Here is a 14,332-nt window from a genome sequence, read left to right as displayed (position 1 = left end):
TGGGGTATAAGACAGGGTCATAAATAATGTCTGTTAACTGCTTGTATTTTCCAAATGGTCTGGTTGCCAGAGAGCGGATGGCAGCAGATAAATGTATGAGCATTTCTTTGCAGAGCCTTTTTCCTCTCCTCTGTTCTCTATTTGAATCTCAGATACAGAGGGGTTGCATTAATCATACTCCCCGTTGGTGGCATGTTATCATCACAGGGCCCTCCATTCATTCATTTTCATTCTCTTTCCTCAGTTCCTATTTTTGTCTTCCCCTGTGGGCCATCATTCTAACATGTACTATTAAACTGTATTCTTGGACAATATGGATCTTTTTATCTACCTGTGCTTTTAAGTTACCTAAATGGTTATATGTCTTGCTCAGTTTCTTACTTGACTCTGTCAGTATGGTTTAGGAGCCATCCACATTTCTCTGTCTGCTTCCAGAGTATGGCTTCTGCCTGCTGCATATTTCATGGTGTAGAGCACTCTGCACCTGCTTCCGCAGAGATGCCCCCCACCTCCTCAGGCCTCCAGCTCCTTGTCACTACTAACACCACCGCAAGGAACAGCCCTGTACATGTCCCGCTGCATGACAGTTTCTTTGGGTTATATGCATGAGGAGAATAGCTGGTCAAAATTTGAGGGAGGGCTCTCCTGTCCTTCTCTAGAGTTGTTGGTTCTCAGTCCCACCAGCCCTCCATGAGGGTTTCTCCATTCCTGCCAGCTCTTGCCATTATTCAGCTTCCTACTTTTTTCCAGTCTTTTTTTCTTTAATATATTTCATTGATTATGCTGTTATAGTTGTCCCATTTTTTTCTTTTTATTCCCCTCCTCCCTACACCTATCCCATTAAATTTAATTAATTTTTTTGTATATTTTATTGATTATACTATTAAAGTTGTCCCATTCCCCCCCCTTCACTCTCATCCACCCTGTACACCCCCTCCCACCCACATCCCCCCACTTTAGTTCATGTCCATGTGTCATACTTATAAGTTCTTTGGCTTCTACATTTCCCATATTATTCTTAATCTCCCCCTGTGTATTTTCTACTTACCATCTATGTTACTTATTCTCTGTACCTTTTCCCCCATCTCTACCCCTCCTATTCCCTGTTGCTAACCCTCCATGTGATCTGCATTTCTGTGGTTCTGTTCCTGTTCTAGCTGTTTGCTTAGTTTGTGTTTGTTTTTGTTTCAGGTGTGGTTGTTAATAATTGTGAGTTTGCTGTCATTTTACTGTACATGTTTTTTATCTTCTTTTTCTTAGATAAATCCCTTTAGCATTTCATATAATAGGGGCTTGGTGATGATGAACTCTCTTAACTTGACCTTATCTGAAAAGCATTTTATCTGCCCTTCCATTCTAAATGAAAGCTTTGCTGGATAGAGCAGTCTTGGATGTAAGTCCTTGCCTTTAATGACTTGGAATACTTCTTTCCAGCCCCTTCTTGCCTATAAGGTCTCTTTTGAGAAATCAGCTGACAATCTGATGGGAACTGCTTTGTAGGTAACTGTCTCCTTTTCTCTTGCTGCTTCTAGGATTCTGTCCTTATCTTTACTCTTGGGTAATGTAATCATGATGTCCCTTGGTGTGTGCTTACTTAGGTCCAACTTCTTTGGTATTCTCTGAGCTCCCTGAACTTCCTGGAAGTCTATTTTCTTTGCCAGACTGGGGACGTTAGCCTTCATTATTTGTTCAAATAAGTTTTCTACTTGTTGCTCTTCCTCTTCTCCTTCTGGCACTCCTATGATATGGATGTTGGAATGTTTAAAGATGTCCTGGAGGTTCCTAAGCCTCTTCTAATTTTTTTTGAATTGTTGTTTCTTCATTCTGTTCTGGTTGAATGTTTATTTTTTCCTTCTGATTTGAGTCCCAGTTTCCTTCCCGTAAGTGTTGGTTCCCTGTACATTTTCCTTTATTTCACTTTTCATAGCCTTCACTTCTTGCTCTATTTTGTCACTATACTCATTTCTGTGAGCATCCTGATTACCAGTGTTTTGAACTGTGTATTTGATAGGTTGGCTATCTCTTCATCGCTTAGTTTTATTTTCGGAGCTTTGATCTGTTGTTTCATTTGGACTATATTTTTTTTTGTCTCGGTGCTCCTTTTACATAGTAAGGGGAGAGGAGCCTTAGTTATTCGCCAGGGTGGGGCAATCCAAGTTGCTGCGTTGTGATGCTGTATGTGGGGGAGGGGTCCAAGTGGGAACAATGGCACTTGCTCCACTCTCTGCCAGTTTTCAGTCACTTCCCCCCAATAACCCCAAGCAAAGTGGGCCCTTCTGGTGCTGATTCTCAGGTAGGTGGTTTGTGTACATTCTAGGACCCTGGGGGTCTCTTGAACAGAATCTCCTGTGAGGCTGGGAGTTTCTCCCACCACCTCAACCCTCACAGATTTTTCCAGTCAGAGATTTTGAGGCTTTTTTCCCTGTACTGGAACCCTGGGTTGTGCGGTCTGTCTTGCTCCCCAGTTGTTCCTCCCAGTCTATCTGCATGCAAATGTGGGACCACTTGCTCCATCAGCTGCCCCCCACCAGCTGCCCATCTCCTCCCCTCTTGCTGGTCTGGATGAATGTTTCTCCTTTAACTCCTTGATTGCCAGACTTCCATACAGTTCGATTTTTTGGCAGTTTTGGTTATTTTTTGTTTTTAAATTTATTATCCTTTTAATTTTATAAAATGATAGCTCACTGTTGTTTTAAATTTCATTTCTCTGGTAATTAATGAGTTTGAGCATCTCTTTATGTGCTTATTTACTGGGTTTCCTCTTCTATTTTTTTGTCCTTTGCCCATTTTTATATGGCAGTTTCCATTTTTTCATGTTGATACGTAAAATTCTTCTGTGTTCTAGATATTAATTCCTTGTTAGTTGTAGACATTTTTAATATTTCTTCCCATCTTGTCATCCTTCTATTAATATTATATGTGATACCCTCCCTTGAGTATAAAGCTTTACCTTTTAAATTCAGATTCATCTTTTCATTCTTTTTTTTGCATTCTGGTTTATGATTTCCAAGTTGTGTCTTAAAGAAAGTTTTCCTAACCCGTGTCAAAAGATGTGCACCTACATTTTCTCTGATTGGCTTCATGATATTTTCTTTCACATTTAAGCTTGTAATCTGATATCTAGCATTATATATGATGTTTCATAAAGATCCAGTTTTATTTTTATCCATATGAAGAGTCAGTTTTCACACCAACATCTAAACTATCCATTCCCTTCCTCTTTGACCTCTGGTGCCAGCTTTATTGTAGATCAGGTTTGAATATCTGAGCTCTGTCTCTCAGCTCTTTATTGCCTTGGTCTGTTTGTTCTTGTATTCATACATCTCTGGTTTTAATGTGATGACTTTGAGGCAGGTCTTAATATTTGGTAGGTTAAGTCTCCTGCCCTTACTCTCCTTTTTAAGGGTTGACTCGCCTGCTTATAGACCTTTTTTCTTCTGTATAAATTCTGGCATATGTGTAATAAGTTCCTTAGAAACTTAAACATTTTCATTGATGATTGCATTGAATGGTATTGATTAATTTGGGGAAAGTTGACACTTTCATAATATTAACTTATCTCCTCTAAGAGCTTCAAATGTCTTTCCATTTATCCAGACCACCTGTGTCATTTAGTAGAGTTTCAGTTTTTTGCCTAGAGGCCTAGTGTATTCTTGGTTTAGTTAATTCCTAAATATTAAATTCAAAAACCACTCTACTATTTTTGCCAATCTCTTGGACCCCTTACCCTGTGGATCCTGCTGCCATCAGGGATCCTTTCCGGATTTGTTCCCAGAGTATCAGGAATATACATAGGTGATACTGAGTTTCCTCTCCTTGGCTAAATTCTTACCTGGTAGAGAAGGGAAGGGAAAAGATGGGAGTAAGGGGAGTAGAGAGGAAGGTAGTATGGTTTGTTGCTCCCTAGGTTTCTTTACTGAGTGAATGATCTAACAAATGTTGATAATGTAGACAGCTGATACTTGTCACTGATTTGCACCCTTTCTTATTACAAAGAACAGGATTCTGCATTGGGAAGAACCCCTTCTCCCACCCCACCTCTGTGGCCCCCTCTTCCATCTTCTTGCATATCTCCTGAGTCTACATGTGCTGTTGTTCACCCTTTGGTTACAGTTACTCGATTTAGTCCCCAAATGCTCTGTGGGAAGTGTTTTATTTTCCTTTGAAATGAGCTCGAGTCAGAAGCAGGAAGAGAAGCCAGGAAATGACCTGTTCTCAGCCCGGGCTGTTGTTGTCCTGTAGTCCCACCTAAGGAACATTTAGAAAGCCAAGCACTTGTCAGAGAGGATATACCAGTCCAGTGCAAGAGTAAGGGAAAGGCAGGCTTTTCTAGTGTGAGTTGGTCTGTTCCAAGTACGAAGTTTTACATCATAAATGTTACTGCCTGTTAGCTCTAAAAGGATTAGCTTGTTTACAGAAATGCTGCTGCCCCATTGTTTCTTTGGCTGTTTGAAGGCCGAAGGCTGTCGGATTGAGACAGAGAGGGTTCCATCTCCTAAACTTGATTTCATAGGGCCACTTCTCTTAATGTATTAACTCAAACTCATAGGTCAGCCCGAGTCGCTCCAGATATGCCTTCTCATGCACCTCCCAGACCCAGCTCAACGCTGACCATCTGGCTTTTCAGGAGGACATTGCAGTCCCTTACTCTGCTTCCCACTCTTGTTTTACATATGCCTGTTTGCTCCTACCTGAAACTTTACTAGATTTAACTGCAGGAGTCCAGGCTTCTTGCAGCTCTTCACTTGATCAAAACCTTTCAGTGCTCTTGGCCCTGTGGCCCTGGCCTGGGAGACTGGAGTACTGAGGGGTAAAGGTCATTCACAAGTAGAATGTGCATCTATGCCTTTAAGGAGTGATATATAATCTGCTGTTGAGGTTCAGACCATTAGGAGACAATAGACAGATGTGTGTGGGTGTGTGCAACATTCTGCTGTCTACAGATGTACCCAGTATGCAGACAAAGTGCCCAGAGCCAGTTGGTTTGAGAGTATGCTCAGAATGGGCTTCTATCTAAGCTAGAAAGACTTAAAAATGAAAACTTCTCACCTCCTCTTCTTCCAGAAAAAGGAAATGATATAATACTTCCTCTTTACTTTCAATTCTCAGTCCCTTCATTTTTTCTAGTTTGTTTTTAATCTGGTACTTTTACAAGAATCCATTGTATTTGTATGATGGTCAAGAACCCACTATAGTTTGCCAAGTTGTCACTTGTACTGGGACATGGGGGGAAGAGCAGGAGTTGGGGGAGAATGCAAAGTTGGAATTAGGATTTAGTCATGTAGGGTGTAGACACTGAATCTGTGAACTTCACTACTAAACAGGTTGAAAACATGTGTTTTCACTTACTATAATATGAAATAATCAGAATATGAAGGAAATCTAGCAATGATTCTCAAAAATTCAGTGAAAATCATCTATAATTCTACCCCCAGAGATACTCCATTTTTTATGCTGTCTTATGTATATTTTGTCAATGCCAATATGTATTTAGACTTAATTGGCATTATATTGAATATGCTTGTTTCCATTCGGCTTTAAAAAATTTACAGGCATTTTCCCTTGCCATGGAAATTGTTTATAAATACCATTTGTAATGGTTGTTTATTATTCTGTTATTGAATTATATCCCAATTTGTTGAACCATTTGCTATCATTGGACTTGAATCTCTTTTCCAGATTTTTGACATTATGAGTAACATTGGCTTGAGCATCCTTGCACCTGTCTTTGTGCATATCTCAGAAAATTTCCTGTGGGTAGGCTCTGACATGCAGATTGGAGAGAGCTGTTTCCATGAAGAGCACTGTGTGAATGCTGTGCATTAGCATGCTGACATACCTGCTGTGGTGCCTTCACTCAGAGCTTGACCTCTCTGTGCTTCCATTCCTTTTCTGTAAAACGAGGATGAGTAATAACACCTACCTCAGAAAGTTGCTGTCAGGATTCAAGTTCAGAACAGTATCACATGGCATGTGAGTTAGTTAGTGCCTAATTCATGTTGGTTCTTTTCCTTCTCATTATCTGGCCATGCCAATTACTCCCTCACCTGAGAAGGAAAAGCTCACTGGATTGGCAGAACTGCTCCAGAGGGGAGCAGGGCGGAGACCCAGGGTGGCCGCTAAACTCCTGCTGTTTTCAGTCTTGGTGCCTTATGAGAGAGTGTTAGTTCATTTAATCCTCATGAGTGCACTTCCCAAACTGGGGTATACCCACTACTGGTGGTACCCCAGATCATCTTAGGTGTATCTGGCAAACACTTTAAAGTACAATTTAGATTTGGGGTGTGGGAACAAGTACACGTAAACCCCTGGTTTTCTAAATTATTTTTTAGGACAGGTGTTGGCTTTTCCAATTCAGGGCCAAATAGTAAATATTTTGGTTTTGCGGTGCTTTTGAATTCTACTGTTGTAGTGTGAAAGCAGCCATAGACAATAAGGGAACAAATGTGCATGGTGGTTATTAATAACATTTTATTTACAAATCGGCAATGGTGAATTTGACCCAAGGATTATAGTTTGTTAACACTTAGCTTAATACAAGGATATGTTTTTGAACATTAGTCTAAGATGGCAGGAAGTTATGGCAGAAAGCACGAAGGTGGTATTTGAGTGGTTGCTGTTTGCAGAAATTCCTTTCACAACTGAGTTTACGACTGAGCAGACAGGCTTGAAGAGGTTCAGGTAGCACAGTTGAGAAGTCATGGGGCTGATGTTCAAATCAGAGTCTGCCTGATGGCCAAAGTCTCTTCCCTTCTTCCTCCCCTTCTTAATATGCATGACATCTTTGCTCCCTTCTGCTGTCCTGTCATAATGTAGCCAACCAACAGGTGCTGGAAGGAGTTTCATCATCGGCCTCCAACACCTAACCTGCCTAGGTCTTTGCTGTTGAGAGGCCATTCCACATTCCAGCTAGTGAGCCTTGTCATTCGAACATCAGTGGCTCCTCACACACCACGTGTGACCCTGATTCAGCCATTGTCACATATTTCAGTGACTTTCAAGCATCCCACGTGCAGAACCGTAACATTGCCTGCTGCCCTCCTGCAGGCATTGGACAGCACAACCAAAGCTGCTTTATGTGTTGTTTCTGTTGCATGTGCTCGTCACTCTTTCAACCATCATTCAGATCAGACTCCCAGGTGGTTTCACAAGGCTTTTCTGGTTCCATCAGGATGAGGATGAGGTTGAAGACCAAGAGAGGACACAGGGAGGGCGTCATCACCTTTGCTGTGTGTGCTGGTTGCCCTGCCTCTGATTGTGCATTCTCTTCATCTCTGTGCTTCAGCTTCCCTTGATCTGGAAAACAAAAAAAAGAGATTTCGTCTTCAAGATTGAAGAAAGGCTTGATGAGATTGCATGGGCCACTGCTTTTTTTAAAGACTCTAATGCCTTCAGTTATTACTGGAAGTCCAACAGTTGCATGACAGCAGCAGAGAACAGAAAAAAATGATTTTCTTTTTCCATTTGCTTCCAGTCACCTTCAGCCTTTTGCCGTTAGAACATCCACATTTGAAAGGCAGGAGAAGGCAGCCACTGGTAAGCAGGATCCCCGTGGGATCAGAGCCAACCTATGGCTGCCAGGTCTCCACTGGTCGGTGGCTTATAAATAGAACATTTCCCCTTTTAAACCTGAGAAGGATGGATGGCATTAATGGGCATGGCGACTTGGCCTCCTGTGCACTGGCCCACGAGGCAGTCAGCTGAGTGCACCTTCCCCTCCAGCTTTCCGTCCACGCCTGCCAGGCCTGGGCTGATAGAAGACGGGCGCTGGCTCCCTCCCTTGCCTGCATTCCTCCCAGCTGCCCCCGCTCCCTGCTTGGCCCTTTTTCTCTCTCCTTTCCCCTCTTGCCCATGCCATGGCAGGTTTCTGCAGCCACCTCTTTCATTGCCAGAGCCATCGCCAGGTGAGGTGGCATCACACTAGCTCACCAAGTGCTGACTTTGTGCACCTCGCTTTTCATTGTGACTTGTGTGTGCATCCCGGTTGCTGTGGCCCACATCAAGCTCAAATTATATTTGGTTGAACAGTAATACCCAACTTGAGAATAGCCCTGACTGAGGGGTTGGGGCTAGTGAGAGAAGAAGGAAAAGGAATAGGTTGTTTTCTCAGAGATTTTATTGTTGGGGTTCCCAGCCATCTTGTTGGATGAGATCCCATACCTGGATGATACGACAGGCATTGATGTTCTTTGGACTCGCTTGGGCAGTCAGAACCCTTTCTGTTTGTCCTCAATGACACTTAACAAATCCACCCTCTCTTGGCCAACTTCAGACTGATGTGTGACTTTGCTGTGGCCTAATATTCACCTTTTTCTTGGTGGTATGGTCTTTGAACTGACAGCAGGCTGTGGCCTGGCAGGTGTGAGCCATCCCTTGGCCACCCCAGTTTGGGCTTCAGCCAAGCAATAGTGAGCCGGTCCCTGGCTGCATCATTAACTCCTAAAGCTCAGGGCAAAGGGCTGTTGAGACAAATACTGAAAGATTTCCCCCACTGCCACCAAGCGCAGGTTCTCGATTAATGTTTATTGAGCACAGACTATGTACTGGGTGTTTGACATACATTATGTCATTTGATTCTTGAAGAACCCTATGAAGTAGATAGTATTATCAACCCATTTGCAGATGAGAAAAATGAGACCTTATTCTGAGTTCAAACTTGTGGTTACTCAGTATCATTCTTTCCCACCCTGATCAGAGTGTTCAGAGAATGCAACTCACGTTCAGCATGTGATATTTAGCAGAGGCGATCATGTACTATTGCCCTCAGTGGGGATAGTTTTGAGTAGTGGTTGGGAGCTTGGGCTCTGGAGTGTTATTACGAACAAGGGGTGGAATCCCAGGCTCACATTTTACTGAGTGGGTGATCTTGGGAAATTAGGTTCACCAGGCCTTAGTTTGTTTTAATCTGTAAAATGAGAATAGCTTTAGCATCTATATCACTGGTTTGTTGGGAGGATTAAATGGGATTAGGATGGAAATCCTTAGTTCAGTGGTGTCTGGTATTCTGGATGATCATTAAATATTGCCCTCTGCTGTTATTATTATCAACAACATTTTTCAAAACCAGGGGCTATTTATATAAAATCATGACATGGGACAGTCTCTCCAGAGATCCTCAGAACACCTTCACAGACATTCCCTCATTTGATTTTTACAAGGCCTGGTTTACAGATGAGAAGGAGCAGAGAGGTGAAGTGTACCCATCTCATATGACCCCTTAATGGTGACTCCAGTGGCAAATGGTAGTCCTCTGATTCTGAGTGTTCTCTCTTTCCCTGCCCTTTGCTGCCTCAGAGTTTGTTATGACCAGAAAATATCTAAACCAGTCCTAGGGCCGATCAAGGTGATAGGACAAGTAGGTAAAGGCAAGAAAGGGATCTAGATGGGCAGAGGCGATTGATTCTGCCTTGAGATACTTCCATTTTCAAAAAGCTGGAGAAGTTCTCTCTTGGTTGAGGAATCAGTGCACAACCACCCCGGCCTCCAGGCAGAAAGGAATTGAGGCCACTGGACTGTAATTCATTCTTGGGATGTCCAGATCCCAGTGTAGGAGACAAATGGTTCTGATTAAGCTTGTTGGCGTTGCTGCGCTGTGTATTAAGCATTGCTCTTTCGTGACTGTCCTGATTTGAAATTTTAAGGTGGACTGGGGGACTGCAGATGTGAAAACCCACAAGGACACAGTCCTCTACAAGCTGATCTGCAGCCCTCAGCCTGCAAGAACCCAGTCACTGCCACTCTGGCTGCCTGTCTTGCCAAGAATTGGATCACTTTACAGCTGTTTTAGAGCCTCCCTTGACTCAGGCTGAGAGCTGCTAGGTTTATTCCAGGCTCAGGAGGGAGTTCATCTCTTTCCTGCTACCTATTTTACTTTCTTTACTCTGTGTCCCTCTTGGCTTTTTATTTCTCTGCATGTGTCCATGGAAAAAGAAGAGACTCATTTGTGTATGTAGTAGACTAGGGAAGAAAATTCTGATTTCAGTATTCATGCTTAGAGGTCCAGGAATGAATGAGATCCCTGTTAGTCCTGTTTTCTAGGGCTTCTCATCGCAGGGCCCTTGCACTCTGTTCAGCCAGCGGCTCACCAGTAGAGGCTCCTGGAGTGTGGAGACTTTACCTGTTCATTTCTTGTGTCTCAGCTGGAGAAAATGTAGATTGTGTTTGTTCCTTTATTCAGGAAATATTTATTGAACCTACAATAATGAACAAGGCAGATGCAGTCTCTGTTGTCATGGAGTTATGCATTTGAGAGAAACTGACAAGAGGCAGTAAGCAGGTAGACAAAGGCTATACTTTCAGGTAGAGAGAAGTGCAATGAAGAATTAAGAGCAAAGGGAGAGAGAGTGTCAAGGAAGGGGTAGCTAGAGTAGAGAAGGCCTATCTAAAGAGGTAACACTTGAGACAAACCTGAGCAAAGGGAGGTGGAGGTAAGCATGTTAGAAGCTGGCAGATGAGCATTGCTAGTAGAGGGGCTAACACGTGCAAAGGTGGAGGAAATGAACTAGCTGTGTTTTAGAAATATCAGGAAGGATCATTGTGACTGAATTGGAGGAGGCCAGAGGGGCAGTGTTCAGGTAGGCTGGTATTAGACCATAGGAGGCCATGGTCAAGAGGTAAGATTGTGTTCTAAGTGTCATGAGAAATCCCTAGAGAGTTGTGATCAGTCAAGTGACATAAGCCATTGTATATTTTTAAAAAATGAATCTGGCTGCTGGTAGAGAGTAAACTCTTGGGGACAGAATCCTGGTTGTGCCGCTCACTGATGCCATGATCTTGCAGAAGTCCCTTAACCTTGGCTGAGCCAAGGTTTCCTGCCTACAAAGTAAAGAGGAGGAGTAGGAGAAGGAGAGGATGCTTTTAAGTGCTTAGCCCAGAGCAACACAGTCTGCTCAGTGAGTGTTAGCTCCATTATCATTATTGTTGTTACCACTTAACATCGTGGGCCTGGCTTTTCTCATTATTAAAACCTAACAGATACATTGGGAAAATCAAATAAGCTATAATTCTATAAATGGTAATGTATTATCCTTCATTATACCCATTAGTGTAGAAACACAGCAAGAAGTTAGTAGTAATAATGGTAACAATATTTATCCCATGGGATTATTATAAGGACAACTTGGACTTGAGTATGGAAAGTATTGCATCAACTGGAAAGTTCAAGTATTAGGAGGTAGTCCTAATATTGGTAATACTGGTAATGGTCATTTATTCAATACAGAATAAGTCATAGTTGCTGTATATTTCATTTGACCCTTACAACACCTAGATGGGTTAATTCTAGGGGAGTCTCAGAGAGGTGAAGCACCTTACCCATGATCACACCCAGCCAAAGAGTAGCAAAGACAGAGATAGGATGCTAATCCAGATTTATCTGGCTTTAAAGCCTATCGTTCTCCTTCCAAGTCATGCCACTTCTGACTGTGTGATTTCAGTTGATATTAAAGTTAGTACATATTCTCCTATTTATGCATGTTGCTCAGAGAGCAGAGTATAAGGCAGAGTAGGCAGGGAAGTCAGATGGAGCACAGGGTCTTGGGGAGCTGTTCTGGGATTAATAATTGGCTGTAGATAATCCCCAAAGTAGATAATTCACACCTGGACAATTAAGAAACAATTGGCCAGTGTTCCTGGGACCTATTGGAGACTTCTGAGAGCTGAGTACAGTTTCCTAGGGCTGTAGCCAGGGAATCCTAGCAATTCTGGGGGTTCTCAGAATAAGGAGTGTGCCCCGCTGAGGGTGTGAGCCAGTTGGTAATCTGCTCTCCAGGTGGCTTTCATATTCATTTCAATGTGGGTGTATTTCCTCATGGGTTTTAATGGTTGTGAAATTTATTAAATTTAGAAGGAGCAGGTAGGTTGGGAAAGAGCAAATTAAGTTGGGAAATTGAGTAAATTTCTGTGGTAAGAACATGCCCATGGAGCTGTCCATCAAATGTCCAATAAAATGGTGGCCTGCTCACCATGACTCTAGACCACCTCTGTGTCCATCCACGTTAAAAATGGGGCAGCAGCTTCCTCACCTCTCAGATCTCTTGTTTTCATACAAACATGCAGTGCTTCCAGCAAATTCCATTTCTCTCATAAAATGCTTGAAAGGTTTTTTTTTTTTTTTTAACTAAAGGGTAATTGAGTAAGTTTTCTGGGGGAAAATTTCAGGCTAGGAAAAACCTGTTAAACACCAGCTTTAGGAGAGTAGTAATCCATTCTACTGTGTGTTGGGACTAGTTCAGAAGATCAACACTCTCCTTTGGAAAGGATTTGTCTCCTGGAGGTCTGTTAGAATTCCCAGGATGCCTGTAACTTTGGGGTGTGTCCCAGAGCATTGTTGTCACAGACCATGCACCCATCAGTCAACCTGTGGTATGGAGGAGTCCCTTCTGTTCAAAATTGGTGATTTGGTTACTTCTTGCCTAATTTCTTGGTTCTGACTACTGAGGATTGGGGTAGGGCAATGGCAGGTCAGTGATTTTCAGAAAAGGGGTTCCTGGACCTGAAGAGGGAGACCTGTTGGTCAGCACTAAGCTCTAGGGGAGAATGCCCTGTTTTCCAGGACCTTCCTCAACCTTCAGGCCATTCTGACTGTTTCTAGATGGCCAAATTTCTGTGATGTGGAGGAGCCCACCCCTTATACCCTCCCTAGCCAGCCCATGGTTTACACCACCACATACAGCTTGTTGATGATAATGCCTCTATAAACAAAACAGAAGATTTCTGAAAGTGTCCAGGAAAACCTAAACTCGGTTTTGTCTCCTCTGCTCCATGTCTTGGCTTGCACTACTTTTGTTTTCCTCTCTCTTGAACTCATTCTTGGGCTTGTACTTCTAGGGGATAGTACCTCTTTGTGTTGATACAGGAAGGAAGTGGTTAGATCAGGCCATTTATTTTTTTATTTAACCATTGTTCCCTCACAAAAGATGAAAAACCTGAGGGTCAGAAGCTTAAATAACTCACCTACTCTCCTAGGGTTTTATATCAGGTGGAATTTGAAAGATCATTTTGACTACACCACACTACTCCTCAGCAACTCTCCCCACTATTCAGTCACAATTTGCCTATCCATGCATCCAAAATGAAAAATTACACAAAATGAAAAATTGCATGCTTCTACTTCCTGTCTAACAATGTATAAACAGTAAAAGACAGAGATATAGTACTGAATAAAATAAGTGAAAAGTGCTGGCCAGGTAGCTCAGTTGGGTAGAGTGTCATCCTGATACACCCAGATTGAGGGTTCAATCTCTGGTCAGGGCACATACAAGAATCAACCAATGAATGCATAAATAAGTGAAATAGCAAATTTATGTCTGTCTGTCTATCTGTTATCAATAAATTAAAAAAATAAATTCTTTAAAATATTGTAAATAAGATGTACATGGGTCATTGCCTTCATGGATGTGTGTCTACTAGTTTGGTAGACATATTTTTTGCAGGGTTATACAAATAAATATAAGCTTGCACTTGTGCTGATTGATAGGTTGGTGATGCTGTATCCTAGTGTGCAGTGGGGGCATTGACCTAGATGGAGAGGTCAGGGAGACTTTTTGAGGAATTGGTACTTACTGGAGACCTGAGGATTTCGAGTTACTTGGGCCATGGGGCTTCCTGGTGAAATCCACAGCTTTGGGGAGAAAGTGGTCAGTTGGATGTTCTGAAAGAAAGTCAGTGTGGTTGGGATTCTGAGGTCTAGGAGACCGGCATCAGTCGAAGCTGGAGAGGCAGACTGGGGCCAGACCAAGCAGGTGTTGTGGGTCACGTTAGGGATTTGGGTTATCCTCCTGAGAGCAGTGGGGTGTCACTGAGAGATTTTAAACAGGGAGATGATGTGGTCTGATTTTTGTCAAGATCACAGGGTCTACAATGTGGAGGAAAGATTGGAGGGAGCCAGAGGAGGCTGAGGAAACCTGCGAGGAGATTGTTGAAGCAGTCCTGGTAACATGATGGAAGCCAGGCCCAGGGTGGTGCTGGTGAAGGAGAGGACTAAACAAAATTGAGAGATCCTCGAAAATAAAATTGAGGAACTTGGTGATAATTTGGATGTGAGGAACATCATAGCTTAGGGTTATGCTGGTAGTTTTATTGTAGTTCTCACACTCTGCTACCACCTATACATCTGCTTTTTTTAAAGGTGTAAAGAGCCAGGGAAAGCATCTTAGGTGAGGTATAATGAGGTACTAGAAGCTGTAGAACATGCCAGTCACCATGATGCTCGAAGGCATTTCTGCCCTGGCTGGTGTGGTGTGCTCAGTTGGTGTAGTGTTGTCCTGTAACCAAAAGGTCACCAGTTTGACTCTTCGTCAGGGCACATATCTAGGTTGCCAGTTCATTCCCC

At 42.7% G+C, this 14,332-nt stretch overlaps 1 protein-coding gene across 7 annotated transcripts in view; it reads left to right on the top strand.

Moving 5' to 3' along the window:
* The window catches only part of ARHGAP26 (Rho GTPase activating protein 26), a 404,595-nt gene that overhangs the window by 212,064 nt on the left and 178,199 nt on the right, over positions 1–14,332 (top strand). The gene's annotated exons all lie outside the window — the stretch shown is intronic.

The sequence above is a fragment of the Phyllostomus hastatus genome, unplaced genomic scaffold, assembly GCF_019186645.2.
Source record: "Phyllostomus hastatus isolate PE091 unplaced genomic scaffold, TTU_PhHast_1.1 phas_contig_150, whole genome shotgun sequence".
NCBI lineage: Eukaryota > Metazoa > Chordata > Mammalia > Chiroptera > Phyllostomidae > Phyllostomus > Phyllostomus hastatus.
Note: the sequence above shows the minus strand (reverse complement) of the source record. Positions and strands in the feature narration are given on the sequence as shown.